The sequence below is a fragment of the Apium graveolens genome, chromosome 1 (assembly GCF_009905375.1).
Source record: "Apium graveolens cultivar Ventura chromosome 1, ASM990537v1, whole genome shotgun sequence".
NCBI lineage: Eukaryota > Viridiplantae > Streptophyta > Magnoliopsida > Apiales > Apiaceae > Apium > Apium graveolens.
In genome coordinates this window covers 97,159,948-97,174,835 of record NC_133647.1, presented here as the reverse complement: position 1 = coordinate 97,174,835, position 14,888 = coordinate 97,159,948, and positions in this window count along the sequence as shown.

The window sequence follows — 14,888 nt, the reverse complement described above, 5'->3', positions numbered from 1 at the left end:
CCCTATAGGTTTTACCCCTTCGAGTGGATCAACTAAAGTTAGTACTTTATTTTGATACATGGATTCCATCTCGGATTTCATGGCCTCTAGCCATCTCTCGGAGTCTGGACTGTTCATAGCATCTTGGTAGGTGAGAGGATTATCATTATCCGTAAGTATTACATCACCATCTTGAGTCAATAGAAATTTATAATTTCTCCCGGGCTCATGGTGAATCCTACTAGATCTACGAATAACCTGTGTTTCTTGGACAAGATTACTTTCAACATTTTGATGTACATCCTGATCTTATTCCAACTCTGGTTCAATATTATCATGTGGTTCTAGATCTTCATCGAGATGTATTATCCTCCCACTGATTTTCTTAGAAAGTAGTTCTCCCTCAAGAAATACAGTGGCCCGAGCAACAAACACTTTGTTCTCAGAAGGATTATAAAAACTATACCCTAGTCTCACTTGGGTATCCCATAAAATAGCATCTATCTAATTTTGGTCAAATCTTTTCAGAGGCTAAACATTTTATAAACGCTTCACGTCCCCAAATTTTCATAAATGACATGCTATGACATTTATCACTCTATATCATATACAGAGTATCTTGAACCGCTTTAGAAGGAACTTGGTTAAGTGTATATGTAGTCGTTTCTCGATCATAACCCCAGAAACTGAATGGAAGATCCGCTTGACTCATCATCGATCGCACTATGTCCAATAAGGTACGATTTCTTCTCTCAGAATCTCTATTCCATTGAGGTGTTCCAGAAGGAGTGAGTTATGATACACTATCACACTCCTTCAAGAAACTCTTGAAATCGAGGCTTAAGTATTCTCCTCCACGATCTGATCGGAGAACTTTTACACTTTCCTCTGTTTGCTTTTCTACTTCAGCCTTATATTCCTTGAACATTTCAAAAGAATCAGATTTATTCTTCATAAGAACCACATATCCATATCTACTAAAATCATCAGTAAATGTTATGAAGTAGTATAAGCCACCCCTTGCCATCCTACGCATTCGACCACATACATCATTATGTATAAGTCCTAATCGTTCGGTGGCCCTTTCACCTGATCAGGTAAAAGAAGCTTTAGTCATTTTGCCAATGAGACAAAGTTCGCATCTTCCGTATGATTCAAAATCAAACTTATCCAAGTTTCCATCTATATGTAACTCAGAAATGCGTTTCTAATTAATATGGCTTAACGAAAATACTAGAGGTAATGTTTGATTTGAGTCATCTTAGAACATATAAATTGTTAACTAATTGTGCAACATTATAAGTCTTATCATTAAAATAGGATAAACTACTATTGTTTATTTAATTAAAATGAAAACCTTTATTGTCCTGACAAGAAATTGATTTAATGTATCCCCTAAAGGCAGGCACGTAATAATAATTTATCAAGTTCTCAATCTTGCCTGAAAGGCATATGTCATAGCCTATTTGTTTATTCGAGGATTTAACTCAACTCAAATAAGGATGTAACAAGTAAATAGTGGTTCTATCGTCAGAGAGATCTCTCAAAGTAACATATGTCAAAGGATTAAGTAACATTGTTCATCTACAGACTTGAGAACTTAATTCACTGGAAGAAGCTCAAGAAATTGATCAAGCCTCAGTGATATAAATCAAGATTGTGGATTTAATCAAGTGACAGAGATCTCGTCAAGGTATCAATTAATTACAAGGATTTAGTCTGAAGAAAATCAAGAGTATCAAAGTCAAGGCATGAAAAAACGACACGGAATTTAGTCACTCATGAACCAGACAGTACATCGAGTGTCAACATTGAAGCGGTGGAATTGATTCATAATTGACAATGATTTTCAGAAGATTTTGAGAAGAATGGTTGCTGCTCAAGATTAGTATTAATTCTCTATTAATTAATTAAGTCATATAATTTAATTAAGAGAATAAATTAAATCTGCAAAGATTAATTTATTGATTAATTAAATTAATTGATTAATTAATTCAGAATTATTATTTGATTAAAATCTGTTTTAATCCAGCAAGACTATCTTTTGTATTAGCAAGACAATCGGTATGACAATCAATAGTCATACCGAAAGTCATGCTAGTTCATTTAGATTGTCTTGCCGTAAGTTCTATTAGTTCAATGGATAGTCCTACCGAAAGTCCTACCAGTTAAAAGGATTGTCATGCTAAGCAGAAAGGATTGTCTTGCCAGTTAAATCAAGGATTGATTTATTATAAAAGAACTGAAGTTGATTTTAAAAGAAAAGCAGTGCATTGAATATCAAACACAGAAGAACACAGAACAAAAGAAAACTGCAGAGAACTTATTGCACATTCTCAGATCATTTATTTCTAGTATTTATTGTTAAATCTAATCCACTAGAAATCTTTTTCTTGTTCTTGTGTAACTATCTAGCGGATCAAAATCCCTAGAACTTAATCTCAAATTGCATTTAGCATTTGATCCTTTTTATTACAAAAATAGAAAAAGTTCATGTCGAATTTATTCTAGATTTGGAATAATTTATTTGAGATTAATCCCTTGTAAACGATACCGTTGTTGTAACACCTTTCAAGTTTAATAATAGTTTTATTTAACTTGAATTTTGTTTCATCTTTTTCATTCCGCATTTTATTCGATTAAACGGTATTGTTTGTATTCAACCCCCCTTCTACAAACATATTGAGACCTAACAATTGGTATCAGAGCCTTCTGATTAACGAACAAATCAAGATCCTAGACTTTTGTGATTCTTTCACTCCTTGAATTTTTATTTACTCAAAAATTCATAATGACTACACAAAAAGTTGGAACCGTTAAAATTCCACTATTCGATAAAAAAAATTATGTTATGTGGAAGAAGATGATGCAATTGTTTTTACAAGTTGCAAATCCCAAATATCTGGAAGTGTTAAAGAAGGGTCCAAAAATTCCGATGGTTATTGAACCAGAGGTAATAGAAGATGATGTCGTGATTACCAAAGCTAGAACTTATGTGAAAGATCCTGAGGATTTTTCTCCTGCTGAAAAAGAAGAAGCCTCCCCGGATGCTAGCCTTCAATTAATTTTAGTAGATTCCCTTGATCCCTTGATGAATAGACATGTGATGAACTGTAAAGATTCCAAACACATCTGGGAAACTATTGAGGTGATTAATGAAGGCACAAAGGAAGTTAGGGAGAACAAGTTAGAAATCCTAACCTCTGAGTATGAATACTTTAAATCCAATCCAGGAGAAGGAATCACTGAAGTGTTTGAGAGGTACAATGCATTGATCAACAACCTGAACATTAATGGTAAATACTATTCCATCAAGGAGGTCAACAAAAAGTTCCTTTTAACACTGCCAACTCATCTCGAACATAGAATCACTGCCATAAGAGAAGCAAGAGATCTGAGTGAGATTTCTTTGGAAATGCTCTATGGTGTGTTAAAGACTTATGAGTTGGAGCAGATTCAGTAGAAGGAAGTCTACGGGAAAGGAAGAGTGGTCAGCACGTCTACTGCTCTAGTAGCTGAAGAATAACAACAACAACCACAACAACAACAACAATCTCAACAGTCAGAAAGAATGGTACAGTCTTCCAAGGCTGAAGAAAATGTGATAGTAGCAGAATTTGATCCTCCTACTACAAATCAATCAGGAGATGATTTTTATTCCTTGGAAGAACTGGAGCAATTGGAAGATGAGTCAATGGCCCTGATTGTCAAGAGATTCTCCAATGTCAGATTCAAGAGGAATCCCAAGTTCAAGTACAAGTCCAACTACAACAGATTCCAGAAAGGTGGATCTTCATCCTCTAACCCCAGCAGTGGTGGGTACAAAATAGGGATGGTTGATCGAAGCACCATTCGATGCTTCAACTATAATGAGTTGGGACACTTTGCCACAGAATACAGGAAGCCAAAACAATTTAGGAAGAACTCTTATGATTCTAATCAGAAGAGTAAATCTGAAAGGGCTTACCTGGCAAAGGGAAGAAGCTGGGATGATACTGACAGTGAAGATGAAGAAGTTGGGAATCTTGCTCTCATGGCTATTGATGGAAAAACTTCATCGTCAAGAAAAGAGGTAAAATTTACTGATGCTGAATTAGTTTATCATCTAGGAGGTTCCTTAGATTGTGCTCATCGTGATAATGAACTGTTAGGTCAGCAGATCAAAGACCTTGAGAAAGAGGTCAATGAATTAAGACTTGTGCACATTAATCAAGACAATTTAAAAGAACAAGTATCTTTTCTAGAGAATAGAGTTGACTGTTATAGACAACTCAAAACTATTCTCAAAGACAAGATCACCGGTATTGAGACTAAGGTCAAAGTTTACTTTAATTCTTGCTCTAAGGCTAAAGAGTTCTACAATAAGCAAGCTATTAATCAACCATCTGGAGTAGGTTATGATTATAATGTTGCTATTGGAGAATTAGGCATAAACTCCCCTCCTCATGCCTGTGCTAAAGGTAGGGAAGTACCACATGTGCTTAAGGGTGTTGATGAACCCCTCTATAAAAAATCAATTGCTGAACCATTTGATGAGACCTCATTTATTATTCAAGAAGAAATCCGTGCTGAAGATCTTGCTAATGAGAAAGTTATTTCCAAGTCAAGTGTGTCAAAGGTTCCAGTCAAAGTTGTGAAAGCAACCGAGACTAACTCAGACACATATGAGTTGGATAACAAAAATGCCATGTTTACCATGCATAAGTTGCCTGTTGTTAATCCCTCTCATAAAGCATTTGGTGTTCCTGATTATATGTCTTGTGCTGTTAATTTGATGTATGTTTATTTTAATGGTAAGCATGTTTCTAATGATAAGACTACTCCTCGTCAGCATGTGAATAATAGGAAGCATGATAGGTCTAAGACTGCTAGTCCTCCTAAAGCTAGAAAGGAGACATTTGTGCCTAAGCCTAACCAGAAATTTGTCAAGGCTGTTTACAAGGTCAAATGTCCAGTCATTGAGAAAGTTGAGAACATTAAAGTTAAGAATATTGTTTTGCCTGATAAAGGCCAATTTTACAAGTATGTCGGACCCAACCAAGCTTGGGTTCCGAAGAAGGTCTAATCCATTTGTATTGCAGGGCATTAAATAGGTACAACCGGTAGTGTGGATTCTTGACAGCGAATCATCAAGACATATGACCGGAGATAGAGCCCTACTATCAAATATGGTTGAGAAAGTTGGCCCAGTGGTTACCTTTGGAGATAACAACAAAGGTTTAACTGAGAGATATGGCTCTTTGCTAGCTGGAAATGTTATCATTGAAAATGTGTATGTTGTGCAAGGGCTTGAACACAATCTGCTTAGCATTAGTCAGTTTTGTGACAACGGCTACAATGTTTTATTCAACAAGCTGAAGTGTCAGATTCTGCACAAGAAAAATGAAAAACCCTCCTTGATGGGAATCCGGAAAGGAAATTTGTTCGTAGCTGACATGAACTCTAGAAGCAATCCTGAAGTCAATTGTTTCTATGCAAAGGCATTGTCAGATGAGAGTTGGCTATGGCACAAGAGACTTTCCCATCTCAATTTCAAAACAATGAATTCTCTTATAAAAAGAGAATTGGTCAGAGGTCTGCCTCAGCTGGAATTCTCCCCAGAAGGACTGTGTGAGGCTTGCCAGAAAGGAAAGTCAAAGAAAGCAAGTCACAAAGGCACTAACACATCCTCCATAACCGGTGTTCTGCAATTATTACACATGGATTTATTTGGACCAGTTAATGTTCTTTCGATGTCAAAGAAGTGTTACTGTCTTGTGATAGTTGATGACTATTCCAAGTATACGTGGGTTTTATTCCTTCACTCTAAGGATGAAACACCACAAGTTGTGATTGATCATATCAAGTTGATCGAGTTAGATTCTAATGTCCCAGTTAGAGCAATAAGGTCAGATAATGGAACAGAATTCAAGAATTCACCTCTCAATGGATTCTGTACAGACAAAGGGATTACCAGACAATTTTCAGCTCCTAGAACCCCTTAGCAAAATGAAGTGGTAGAAAGGAAGAATCGTACATTGATTGAAGCTGCAAGAACGATGTTAAGTGAATTAGGTCTTCCAATGTACTTTTGGGCTGAAGTTGTCAATACTGCATGTTATACTCAGAATCGAACTCTAATCAACAAAGACTTCATGAAAACTCCTTATGAGATTATGAATGAACAGAAACCTTCTATCAAATACTTTCATGTATTTGGTGCCAGATGCTTCGTGCTCAAGGATGGAGATGATCGTCGTGGTAAATTCGAGGCAAAGGCATATGAGGGTATTTTTGTTGGATATGGAAGAAGATCATACAGGGTGTATATCATTGATCAACATAAAGTAACTGAAAGTGTCAATGTTACATTTGATGACACTAAACATCCTAGTATCCAAACTGAAGATCCTTCTGAGAAACTGAAGTTTGATGATATGTCAGATTCAGAATCAGAACATGATCAAGAACCTGAGGTTGTTGTTGGTGAAGAACCTGTTAATCATGATGATACTCAAGGTAATGGTGATGGAAACATTGGCAATAATGGAGATACCACTGCTACTGACGAAGAATCATCAAGTCAACCTGACAATAACTCAGGGGGAGATGCTGAAGGATCAACTAGTAGGACACAACATCCCAATGAGTTTCGAGGCGAATCATCAAGATCAAATCTTCTAAGATAGACTGTCTGGAATAAAGCTCATCCTTTTGAGTTGATTATTGGTGATCCAGATGTTGGAGTCAGAACTAGACGTGCTACTCAAAATGAATGTCTATTCTCAGGATTTCTTTCTGAGATGGAACCTAAGAAGATTGAGGAAGCATTGACTGATCCAGATTGGGTGATTGCTATGCAAGATGAACTCAATCAGTTTGAACATCAACAAGTCTGGAAACCGGTACCTAGACCTACACACAAGAAAGCTGTTGGTACTCGGTGGGTATTCAGGAATAAACTAGATGAAGATGGTGTGGTTACAAGAAATAAAGCAAGACTGGTAGCTAAAGGGTATTCTTAAGCTGAAGGCATTGATTATGATGAAACCTATGCTCCAGTGGCTAGACTAGAGGCCATCAGGATATTTCTGGCATTTGCAGCATTCTCTAACTTTAAAGTTTATCCAATGGATGTCAAGAGTGCCTTTCTGAATGGAAAGCTGGATGAAGAGGTATATGTAGAGCAACCTCCTGGATTTGAAGATCCAAATCATTTGGATTTTCTCTACTTTCTTTTCAAGGCTATCTATGGACTCAAACAGTCTCCGAGAAAATGGTATGACACTCTCTCTGAATTTCTTATTGAAAATAGCTTTATTAGAGGTGTCATAGACAAAACTCTCTTTTCTAAAAAACATAAGAATGATACTATATTAGTCCAAGTCTATGTGGATGATATAATATTTGGGTCTACTAATGATAATCTCTGTAAGAGATTTGCTAAGTTAATGCACAGCAAATTTGAAATGAGCATGATGGGAGAGCTGAAGTTCTTTCTTGGATTACAAGTAAATCAAAGGTTAGATGGAACTTTTATTTTTCAATCCAAGTATCTCAAGGAACTCCTCAAAAAGTACAATCTAGAGGATTCTGCATCAGCAAGGACTCCGTCAACTACAGTTGTCAAGATTGGACCATGTGAAAACTCCATTAAGGTAGATATCACAAGCTACAGAGGTATGATTGGCTCGTTACTCTATCTTACTGCAAGTAGACCAGATATTATGTATCCTACATGCTTATGTGGAAGGTTCCAAGCGGATCCTAGAGATATTCATTTCGTTGCTGTTAAACGAATCTTGAGATATCTTAAGGGAACACCAAATCTAGGTATTTGGTACCCTAAAGAATCTGGTTTTAACCTTGTTGGATATACAGATTCAGATTACGCAGGAAGTGTTGTTGATAGGAAAAGCACCTCAGGGAGTTGTCAATTCCTAGGTAGCAGACTAGTCTCATGGTACAGCAAGAAACAGCAAACAGTTTCCAATTCAACGGCCGAGGCTGAATATATTGCTGCTGGAAGCTACTGTGCTCAGATCTTGTGGATTAGGAATCAGCTACGGGACTATGGCTCTGTATTGAACAAAATACCTATTCTATGTGACAATACAAGTGCAATAGCCATCACCAACAACCCTGTGCAGCATACAAGGACCAAGCACATTGACATCAGGTATCATTTTATTAGAGAGCACGTCATGAATGGTACTGTTGAACTATTTTTTGTTCCAACAAAAGAACAAATAGCAGATATTTTCACTAAACCTCTTGATGAATCCACATTTACCAGATTAGTTGGTAAATTGGGTATGTTGAATAGCTTTAGTGATTAAACTTGTTAATATCTAAAATCTGTTCTTGAATGAATTTACAAATGAATTTTTCATTGAAAAATTCATTTGCAAATTTATTTTATCATATTTTCCATAATACTTGCTTATTTCTATGTAAGTTTTATTATCTTATCTTATTTATTTATTCAACTTGTTAATTTTAATGTCTCAGAATATTTTATTTTCTCTATAAATATTTTTCTATGAATTTTATTTGCTAAAATTCAAAAGAAATCTATTTTTGGACTGAAAATATAATTATCTCTGAAATATTTTAATTTTGTAAATATTCTCTAAATTTTTTTATTATTTATTATTATTTAGTTTTATTTATTTATATATCAGTCTTTATTTCAGTTTTCTATAACTGGTTAATATATATTTCTGTGTTTGTATGTTATTTTTTATATATATCTGCAATGACAATCGGAAAGACAATTGAAATTGTCTTGCTGAAAGTCATTCCAGTACATATATGTATTTAATTTTAATTCAGTTTAATTTTATAACTGGCAAGACAATCGGTATGACTATTGATTGTCATGCCAGTAATAAAATTTATATCAGATAATATTTGTTTTTATTTTGTACTGGTATGACAATCGGTATGACTATCAGATTGTCATACCAGTTATATTATTAGTATTTTTTTTTCTCAATTGCCTCGTATGACAATCGGGAAGACAGTCGGTATGAATTTCCTCGATTGTCATACCAGTTGTTCTACTTAATGATTTCTTGTTTTGTTTTGTAAAATCATTCAGTTCAGTTTTCAAAATTCCAACAGTTCATTTTCTCTCTTTTGTTTCTCTCTCTCTCTCTCAATTCGATTACAAACCTCCATTGATACTTCTTGCTCGAGTTTTTACTCAGCAAATAAAACTTCACTCCTGTTATATATACATACACGTATATACATACAGAAGTGCTGCCCAATTTTTATTTTTAAATTTCACTTCATTTTTTTTGTTCCCTTCAAAATCAGTGTTTGTTTGTTTTTGGGTAATTTTAGTTATTTTTTTATTTTGTGTCTTATGCGTTTTTTAGATCTGTTATTGTGAGTTAAGAACATTAACGAGATACATTACTTTCTAAATTTTTCGGATATAATTGATTTAATTCGAATTATTAAATTAATTTAATTAATTCGAATTTTCTTAATATTACTCTTAAAATTCTGAAAGTGTGTGTTTTATTATATTTTTTAATGGCTCTCAATTTCCAAATTGTCTCGCATAATCTTGTTGTTATTTTAATCCAGAAAAATGTGATGTGGAAAAATTTAAGCCGTGGATTAGATTTTTAAATGACCATTCGATTGTTAGCTCTGCTATTAAATCAAATGTGATTTTAAATATCGATCTGCTCAGACTGATTTGCACAACCTCTACTGTGGCTGATGATTTTAAATCTTTTTCATTCACCGTGGCAAACACATAGTATGTAGTTGATGAAACAGTCGTTAATCGAGCGTTAAATTTTCCAATGGACAATTTCTGTAATTTACCCTCTGAAAATGATATTTCAAACTTTTTCCATGCTATTCACTATCAGGGGGTGATTAATTTAACCAAGTTGTCTAAATCCAATTTGGTTTCTGAATGGGATATTTTCTTCGATACACTTTCCAAAGTGTTTGCCAACTGCACTAAATCCAACTTTCACAACATCACTTCCACTCTGCAGTATATTGGTCTTGCGGTTGTTTTCAATCAAAGGATCAATTTTGGCAAACTACTTTTACCCATTCTTCTGAGACGTCTCACTACTGCTTTACATGATCATTCTACAAATCGTAGGGTTTCGTGCTACTACGCTCGTTTTCTTATGCTCATAGCAGAACATCTTCTCTCACCTGAGCATAAAGCTCTTTTTGCTAACTCTTCAGTAACTGAACCCCCTCTAGTGAGCAAAAAGATTTACACTCGCTAAGACACAACCTTTAAATTCATGTAAGTTCCAGTACTTGTATCTGCTTTCATGGCCACTTACATTCCTTTACCTATCTTCAATCTTCCCGGTCATGAACAGCAAGCTCAACCTCCAGTGGTTCAAACCACCCAGGCTCAAACATCAGATGATCTTCCTTTGCAGGTAATAATTCCTCAAACTCAAACTATTCCTACTTCTGTTGAAAGACCCCCAGTGGTTGATAGGACTGACCATGAAGTTGTAGAACCACAGCTTCAATCCCAGGTCATAGAGCCAAACACAGAGTCACAACCTATCTCAACCTCTCCCACACTGTCTAAAATGTTGCCTAGAAGGTTAGTAGGAAGTAGTATGTTGGTGGATGTGAATGAACCCTCAGCTCTGCCTCCTCCCAAGAAAAGAAGAACATTTACTGAGGCATCTGAAAGCCCATCCCTGTCCTCCCAACAGGAAATGGACTTTGATATGGCCAGTGAACAGTTACTAGAGACATTCTATCAACATGATGTATCTATTGAAATTCGCCATAGGGCCATGGCATCCTGTACTGAGTCAAGCACACTTCCATTACTCACAATGGAAGCATATAGACCAATAGATGATACTCAGGACACAGAGAGATGAGTGCACATTCAGTCGGTTACAGTGCCTGCCATAGTTATGGCAGAAGAGCAGTCACATGCTTCTGAGGGAAAATCTGACTCTCAGCCACCTTTAATAGAGTCATTTTCTTCCCTCCTAGATCCAACACCTCTGGCTCCCTCACGGGATTCTCCACTCACAGATTTATCTGGAGAAAGTGGAGGGCAACTCGGTCAATCTATCCCTGAAGCAATTCAGACATCTATTTCACATGAAAAGATAGGTTTGACTGAGGATCGGGACTCGCGAATTCCCATTGCACCACCACTGACCTCTCTTGAAGAGGCTAGGGTGATTTCAAATGCAGGTACAGAAGATCAACATCAGGAAGACTCCTCACGAGCAATAATATTGAGAGATACACAAGCACGTGAGTTGAGTGAATCAAACAGGAGAGATATTCAGGTGAGTGGACACACAGACACAAACACTGAAAATCTGTTAGCTCAAATTGCTGAACTGAAAGAACAACTTGCAAAAAGTCAGACTGAGGCTCAATCATTCAAAGCACAAGTGGTTGAACGGTCTTCTTCTTCCACCTCTGTCAATAATCAGCTAGCTCTCATCAGGACTGAAATATCATATTTGAAGACCTCTGTTGTACCAAAGCTTAACTCAATCCAGGCATCTCCAACTTTATCAGCTGAAGACATTTCAAACTTCTGCTCTCTCCATACAAGAATGACTTCTCTTGAAGACTTGGTTGAAATGAATCATTCACTGGATTCCTCCAGATTTCTGAAGATAGAGACGGGCATGGAACATCTCAATAAAGGGATGAAGTACTTGTACTTCATGATCAAAAATTCTCACTGCCCTAATGAAGAACAAAGGACTTTCTTTGAAGGGTCGTCTGGTGGAGGCTCATGCTCTGGAGGTGATGGAGGTCATGAAGGATCTAAGGGAAAGTCTGTAGAGGATTCCTTAACTAAGGGGGAGAAGAAAGGGAGAAGTGGAAAGGGAAAAGAAAAAGATTCTTCTGCTGGAGGCACAGGCAAAGCTGATGATGTCTACTATAGTGGAGAACAGGATGACTTTGATATTTTTGACATTCCCACTGAACCAGTCTTGGAAGATAAAGATGGTGTCTTTGAAGCTGAGGAGGAAAGTGATTTTGGAGAATGGGAAGAGGAAGCTCAAGTGGATCCTATTTTTGAGAAAGAGTTTCAGCAGCAGCAGTCAGAGTTGAAAAGAAAAGAAGCTGAACTCAAAAAGGTATCCCAGATCATTGATATGAGGAAAAACATTGAACGAACAGAAACTCTTGAAAAATAACGTCTTCATGACATTAAAGCTAAAGAAAGGAGAAGAGATGTCAGACTGAAGATTGGTGAAAAATGGGATGAAGCTAGGAGAGTACTTGATATGCCTCAGCTGAGCACAAACAATGATAGGCAGTTTCTACATCTTCTGGACAAGCTGGAGATCTCTAATCCAAACAATGACGTGTACATGAATGCTATAAAGACTGAAGTCTCAAGGATCACAACTGCCTTTGACAGATCTCTAAATGAAATGAGTATATTTGTATATTGTCAGAGCGAAGGATCTTTCAAGGTATCACTTCATCTGTTTGAGAATCGTTCTTTATCAGAGATTTGGGTTCTTCTCAACAAAGTCAAAAGAAGGTCAGAATTGAATGAAGTTCTTCGAGAAAGGCTCAAAGATTTTGCTAGCAGGGCTAGTCCTCAACTGGTCAACAATCCTCATCAGGTAAGATTTTTTAAGTCTGACTGTCTTTAAATCTGCCAGCTCGATTCACAATCTCTTAAAGACTACTCAGCTAAGCATCTTGTCTGGATGGAACATCACTTAAGAACTACTGGATATTCATCCATGTTGAAAACTCAAGCAGCTGATCTGATTCAAGCTTCTTGTGAAAAGAATATTAAAAGGTACAATCAGTTCAAGAATAAGCTAAAGTCAGTTGGAGTTCAACCAGTCAGACCAGCCAGCTTCACTTCTAAAAAGGATCGTGTCTTTGACAAGGAATTGCTTCAAGATTTGGAAGAAGGTGAATTCAGAAGATAAGACAATTGAATTCAATTAGCTCAAAACATAATGTAATATGATTAGGGCTTTATGAATCAAGATAGACTAATGTAGTTATATGTTCAGTCTAGAGGAACATCTATCTTGTATTCAATTGTAAATTTCTTTTGGAATCTTGAAAATGTTAAATATAATCCAGAACTTTTCTGCTATTTACTTTGCATTACTGTTTATATCTTTTTCTTATTTGTTAGTTGAGTTATCCTTTAGGTATTTGTTGTTATTTTCTAACAAACAAATAGGGGGAGATTGAAAGGCATATGTCATAGCCTATTTGTTTATTCGAGGATTTAATTCAACTCAAATAAGGATGTAACAAGTAAATAGTGGTTCTATCGTCAGAGAGATCTCTCAAAGTAACACATGTCAAAAGATTAAGTAACATAGTTCGTCTACAGACTTGAGAACTTAATTCACTGGAAGAATCTCAAGAAATTGATCAAGTCTCAGTGATATAAATCAAGATTGTGGATTTAATCAAGTGACAAAGATCTCGTCAGGGTATCAATTAATTACAAGGATTTAGTCTAAAGAAAATCAAGAGTATCAAAGTCAAGGCATGAAGAAACGTCACGGAATTTAGTCACTCATGAACCAGACAGTACATCGAGTGTCAACATTGAAGTGGTGGAATTGATTCATAATTGACAGTGATTTTCAGAAGATTTTCAAAAGAATGGTTGCTGCTCAAGATTAGTATTAATTCTCTATTAATTAATTAAGTCATATAATTTAATTAAGAGAATAAATTAAATCTGCAAAGATTAATTTATTGATTAATTAAATTAATTGAGTAATTAATTCAGAATTATTATTTGATTAAAATCTGTTTTAATCCAGCAAGACTATCTTTTGTATTAGCAAGAAAATCGGTATGACAATCAATAGTCATACCGAAAGTCATGCCAGTTCATTTAGATTGTCTTGCCGTAAGTTCTATCAGTTCAATGGATAGTCCTACCGAAAGTCCTACCAGTTAAAAGGATTGCCATGCTAAGCAGAAAGGATTGTCTTGCCAGTTAAATCAAGGATTGATTTATTATAAAAGAACTGAAGCTGATTTTAAAAGAGAAGCAGTGCATTGAATATCAAACACGGAAGAACATAGAACAAAAGAAAACTGCAGAGAACTTATTGCACATTCTCAGATCATTTATTTCTAGTATTTATTGTTAAATCTAATCCACTAGAAATCATTTTCTTGTTCTTGTGTAACTATCTAGCGGATCAAAATCCCTAGAACTTAATCTCAAACTGCATTTAGCATTTGATCCTTTTTATTACAAAAATAGAAAAAGTTCATGTCGAATTTATTCTAGATTTGTAATAATTTATTTGAGATTAATCCCTTGTAAACGATACCGTTGTTGTAACACCTTTCAAGTTTAATAATAGTTTTATTTAACTTGAATTTTGTTTCATCTTTTTTATTCCGCATTTTATTCGATTAAACGGTATTGTTTGTATTCAACCCCTCTTCTACAAACATATTGAGATCTAACATTGCCTTATGGGCAAAATTAGGTATCGAGTTCCTTCAACTAGAGCAACAACTTTTGCTCCAATTCTAACCCGATACCTGAAGCTTGACCATTGATAGTCTTCTTCTTTAGATCTTCCAAACAAGCTCGATAATTTAACTTCCTATCATCCAGTTATTTCCACATAAATGACAAGCATCTCCATTAGCAACACCATTATCAGGCTTCAAAAGCCCTTTGGAATTGGACTTTAGTTTGGCACCGAATAAGATCAAATCTCTACCTTGCCTGTCCACTTTCCTTTCCCATTTGCATTCCATGTGTACATCATCAATATGGATGTAGTTCATGGCTTTACTGTGTTATTTTCAGCAGTTCTAAACATGCTTAACAACTCAGTGAGTGTTATGTCAATCTCATTCCTTTTGTTCTTAACAAACTAAGAATTGTTCAAAAAATTGTTTGATCAAATCAAGCTGAGTCT